Below are 6,000 nucleotides of genomic sequence, written 5' to 3'. Positions count from 1 at the left end.
ATTCTTCTGTTCGTTCGACGATCAAATTACAAATATACGTTGAGATATAGTCTAATTACTACAAACACACACGAATCATGAAACTCTGCCGCGATAAACAGGGTAATAACTCGATCGCTATTACGATTCAATGTCCGATCGATTGAAACTATCCAACGAATGTTTAAGTGCCGCTCAAATTGGGTTTATACTTTGTCATTCGTCGTGATTTTCGACAGGATGTTTGAGTGCTGCCCAAACTCGGGCTATACTCTGTCATTCGTTGTGAATCCGCTGGATGTTTAAGTATCGCACTTTGTCAATCGTTGTGAGGGTTTAATCTCGTGAATTGTCGTAAATGTTGTATTAGTTACTAACCCAGTTTGTGTGCATTGTTATTTAAATTAGGTTAAACAAGGCTAATCAGTAGGCTTATACACTGCTCGTTAAATCTGCAATATGAGTTATTCTCTTTTTATCAACTGTTTTACAATACTCCAAATTATTTTCCAAAGTTATAATTACAGGGATTAAGTCTTTGTAGTCTTCAATTACAGCCGGTATGTGGGGTATTGTGCACATTACTGCTGTTTTTATCAGTTTAGGTGGGCGTACCTAAATCATGATACGTCACTTTTAGGTGAACGGACCAAAATAGTGATATACGTCACTTTTGGGTGAACGGACCCAACAGTGATATGACCACAGTCACGGAAACGAGTCGAGTGACAAATTCTGTGGGTAGTTGGTTGACATATAAACATTGTAATCGCTCTTAATATTGTAAATTATAACAAATGCGTCGTTTTAAGTAAAATGAATGATTCACTCAGTATTTCCCACTGACAAAACCTTTTTCAAACATGTTTCAGGTGATCTGTTGTGATCCAAGAAAAGTGTCGTGAAGCACTACAAGCTTAGAGAAGTGGCTCAATATAAAGAAACATGTTTTGAGAAATAAAGATTTCCCAGTGAAATCATGTTAATGTAAATTAACAGGGTTTATCCCTAAATTATGTAATAAAGTAAACGGGCATTTTTAGTATTAAAAGATCCTGTATTAAAGACTTCCGATGTCGCCTAAATTAAATACCACGGGATTTCCTGCCCACGACTCTGGACCGGGTCAAACCGGGGCCAAGGGCCGTGACATCAGCACACATCCATATCCTAATTTAGATGCGTCACAATAGACTACAAAGTCTTCAGTTCCTTCTGGTAACGCGAGTATCGGTGCATTGGTTAACCTTCGCTTTAAAATCCTAAATATTTCCTCCTGTTTTGGTCCCTATTCAAACTTAACTGATTTGCAAGTCAGTTTGGTTAATGGAATGGCTATTCTAGAGAAATCTTGAATAAAATGTCTATAATATCCTGCCAGTCCTAGAAAACTTCTTACTTCCGTTGGTGATTTAGGGACTTTCCATTTAGTAATCGCCTCGATATTTGTGGGATCCACATGAATTCCTTCATGATTAACCAGATGTCCAAGGAATTGCACTTCTTGCAACCAAAATTCGCATTTTGAGAATTTAACATAAAGCTTTTCCTTTCTCAATAATGTCAGAAGTATATGCAAATGCTCTGCATGATCTTCCTTACTCTTGGAATAAATTAAAATATCATCTATAAAGATAATTATGAATTTACCCATGTATGGTTTACATATCCTGTTCATCATGTCCACAAATGCAACTGGGGCATTGGTTAAACCAAATGGCATGACTGTAAATTCATAATGACTGTACCTTGTTCTGAAAGCATTTTTAGGAATGTCCTCTTCTTGTACTTTCAACTGATGATATCCTGAGCGTAAGTCGATCTTAGAAAAGAATCGGGCTCCTTGAAGTTGATCGAGCAGGTCATCGATTCTTGGTAGTGGGTACCGATTTTTAATCGTAACCTTGTTCAATTCCCGGTAATCAATGCATATACGCATCGATCCATCCTTTTTCTTGACAAACAGTACCGGTGCTCCCCATGGTGATGAACTAGGCTGTATAAAACCTTTTTCAAGTAGTTCGTCCAACTGTTTCTTCAGTTCCTGCATCTCCGTTGGTGCTAGTCGATATGGTGCTTTGGCAATCGGTGTCGTTCCTAGTATTAGGTGAATTCTAAATTCAACCTCTCGATATGGCAGTAATTCAGGTAACTCTTCTAGAAAAACGTCTGAGAGTTTAAATACTACAGGAATATCTTTTAACTCTTTTCCTTTAGTGTTAATGATTACTGAAATCATACATACCATTCCTCCTTTCCTTGCATAACTTGCAGCTTTCATCACAGAGATGAACTTTGTGGTATTCGTTGGTTTGTCTCATTTAATTATGATATTTTCACCATTTGGTGTACTTATTTGCATCGACTTTTGATCACATAAAATACTGGCATGTTTGGCTACCAACCAATCTATTCCTAATACGACATCAAATCCGGCTAGATTCATTGGAAAAAGATTAGCAGTAAAATTATGGTTTAGAATTTCTATCCTTGCTCCCTGCAAGATTGCGCTTATCTTGATAGAATCTCCATTTTCCGTCTCCACCAGACAGTCTTATTGAAGTCTAGTTAATGGTTGGTTGAGAAGTTTGTAGAAAGAAGTATTGATAAAACTTTGGTTTGCACCAGAGTCAAATAATACTTTAGCAAAAACATCATTAACTAAAAACGTACAGGTAATCACATCTGGAATCATCTTGGCTTCTTCAGTTGTCAGAAGGAATGCTCTGGCATTCTTCTTGGGTCCTTCGGTTGCCTTAGCTTTGCTGGTTGTCGCTAGAGCTAGTTTCGGACAATTCGGTTTGATATGACCAGCTTGTCCACAATTGTAGCATAATCTCATGCTGGCTTTCTTCCTGCAGTCTTCTTCCTTATATCCAGATAATTTGCAGAAGTTGTAGTATATTGAGCACTTTCCTGAGTGCTTCCTTTTGCAATACCTGCAGCAGGGTGAAGAGGAAGAACCTGCTCCTTTCCCGCAATAGGAATTACTATAACGAAATTCTTGGGTAAGCTTTTGAGCTAGGTTCTTTCTCTGGTTTTCCTCTTGCAAACGTACCAACTCATCAGTCAGGGTGTTAGCTAGTTCCACTGCTTCTTCTATGGTTTGGGGTCTAGCTGCCTTGACTACGTGTCTGATTTCACTGATTAATCCCCAGATGTAATGGGAGATTAATACTGGTTCTGATGAGGCCAAGGTTGGTACTATCCTAGCATATTCAAAGAATATGGTAGTGTATTCCCTGCAGTTTATTCCAATCATTTTATGATTTAGGAACTTATTAGCAATTTGTTCCTTTTCGTGAGGAGGACAGAATTTTCTATCAACTATCTCCTTAAAGTTGGTCCATTCCATATTATAAACCCTGTCACTTCCTCTAGATTGGAGAATGGTATTCCACCACTCTAATGCTGCATTCTTAAATAGGTTAGAAGTATACATGATTTTATCTTCATCCGCACATTTACTTATTTTTAAGACTGCTTCTGTCTTTTCTATCCCGCGCAAGGCTAAAATGGATCCTTCATTGCCTGAGAATTCTATTGGTTTGCAGGCCAAGAATTCCTTATAAGAACAACCATATGAGATGGTCCTTCTTCTTTTTGGAATAGGTGCTTGGATAAGTGGTCCGTGATTTTCGTTCACACTGTGACTTGGTTCAGTAGGTGCACGTTTACTTCCGATTACAGAATTATTATTTTCTGCTTCTTTAATAGTCTTGATGATATATGGCATAGCATCTATGATTCCTTGTGCTACTATATATTCGATGGCACTTTTATTCACTTGGTTCCCGTTATTATCATTATTCTGGTTTTCCTAATTTACTTTGTTGTCCATCTGAATTGCAAACATTTATCAGGTATTAATATCACAGAATAAGATTAACACACACAAACATTCAAACAGATTGAACCAAAAACGTCGAGCATTGCGACTTACTCTTTTTATATATCTTATATGCATCTAGTACAAATTACAACTGGAACTTAAATACTAGTAACTATGCATCGGTATATATTGGTTTATCTAGTTTAGTTGATATCTTTTTATCAAGGTAGCAAAATTACACACACACACACACACACACACACACATATATATATATATATATTATTTTAGGTGCTGGCTTGTCTAGAATTGCATCTCACGCTCGTCATACTTCCAGACGAGTTTCTCTCCTATCTGACGGACCCGATTTCCCTCTTCAACTAACTCTTCACTCTTCACCATATGAGTTCTCCGTAAGGGTATGGAGTATTCAATATATCCTGGTTTGGTTTGGTGCGGGAATTCTAGAGATCTCATTGGGGTCAAATGCTGGGATCGGGAATTGGTTCTCCTGGTTTGGTTCTAGCTCCATGGGTTGGTTGGGAAATACGGGTAGAAGTTGTGGTTCAGCTACTTGATTAAGATTAGGGTCTGCTGCTGTATTTGCTAACATGTGGAAATCAGCTAGTTGCCTATCAAGTTCCTTCTCCTATGATGGTCTAGCTTCCTGATTTTGGGTATTCCTCTCTCTATTTTCCTCCTCCCATGATGGTCTAGTTTCCTGGTTTTGGGTATTCCTCTCTCTATTTGCTATTGCTCGCTGTTGTTGGAATTTTTCATTCTTTTTCTCCTTTCATGAGCTCCTCTACTAAACCAACCTCTCTTTTCAGGGGGAAATGGTTCCTCGGACTGTGCCTTAAAAATAAAGATCCTCAGAATCAGCGGTGTATCCTGAAGTTGGCTGGGATGAGGTTCCTTCATTCTTTGGGGAATGAGGCAATTGACGGTAAGCGTCAGAGGTACCTTGCTCACTCATACTGTAAACTAGAAATTGTCAAATAACACAAAATAATAATATACATATTTACACAGAGTCACATAAGTTATTTCCTAACACAATTGGTTAAAATTTAGGTATTAACAGGACACCTAAATTGCTTAAACCAGTGGCATGGCTCTGATACCACCTTCTGTCGCAGCCCCCGACCCCTACCCTGGAGCGGGAGCCGCGAGCCAGTCAAGTGTAATCGGTGTTTATTAATTTGGCAGCGGAAATGAGACATCCGGATCGTAGGTAAGAAATAATTTCTGAGTTTAAAAACACCAAACTTTTATAATAAATAAATGGGATAAAACCCAAGTTTCATTCATAATACATTTGTAGGGATAAAACCCTAATTCCTGAAAACATAAACTTTTATTTAGGTAACTTTTATAGCCAGTTCTTTAAGCCTTCAGTGCTCCACGGCTGACTTCTATTAGCTTCAAATTAACTTACCTGAAACGCGTTTTAAAAATATTTTATCAGTAAGAAATACTGGCGAGTACATCCCAGTTTAATTAAAACAAGCTTTTATAACTTTACAGTATTGAGAGCGATTACAATGTTTATATCTACCAATATACTCATTCAGTATTTGTCATGTTGGCAGTTCCATGACTGTGGTCATATTACTCATTGGCTAACTCGTTGTCCAATAGTAACGTTTTACTAGTAGTGTATACGAAACCCCACATACCGGCAGCAATTGTAGAATACAAAGACTCAATCACTGTAAGTATAATTGAAAATATTTGAGGTTTTGGTAAAACAGTTTGGTAGAAAAAGAGAATGACTCATATTGTAGACTTAGGTGTTTCTATAGCTTCCGGTTGCTTTTCCTGATTATTTTCTATTAAAAACAGACAATGCACACGTGTTAGTAAGATAACCCAAATCACATTAGCCATACAACACGAGACAGAACTCCAACGAACATGCGTTACGGAGCCCTAGATCAATCGGGTAGGGCAACGAATCAGTGATGGGGGGTTAAAATACTTACAACGAGGCAGAGCTTCGTGTTTTAGGGGTATAATACCGAGTAGCTTTTAGCTATAATAGAGGCTTTGAGAGAGAAAGAAAATGAACGAGAATGAAAGGCAGGGGGTCTGCCCCTTTTATAGCTGAAGCAGAGGTCTCTCGCGCCCTGCGAGAGCCTCGTCTCTTTCCTTCACGGCCCGCGAGGGGCACCCTAGCTACGGCTAGG

The sequence above is a fragment of the Helianthus annuus genome, chromosome 15 (genome assembly GCF_002127325.2).
Source record: "Helianthus annuus cultivar XRQ/B chromosome 15, HanXRQr2.0-SUNRISE, whole genome shotgun sequence".
NCBI lineage: Eukaryota > Viridiplantae > Streptophyta > Magnoliopsida > Asterales > Asteraceae > Helianthus > Helianthus annuus.
The sequence above is the reverse complement of the archived record's forward strand: the minus strand, read 5'-3'. Positions refer to the sequence as shown.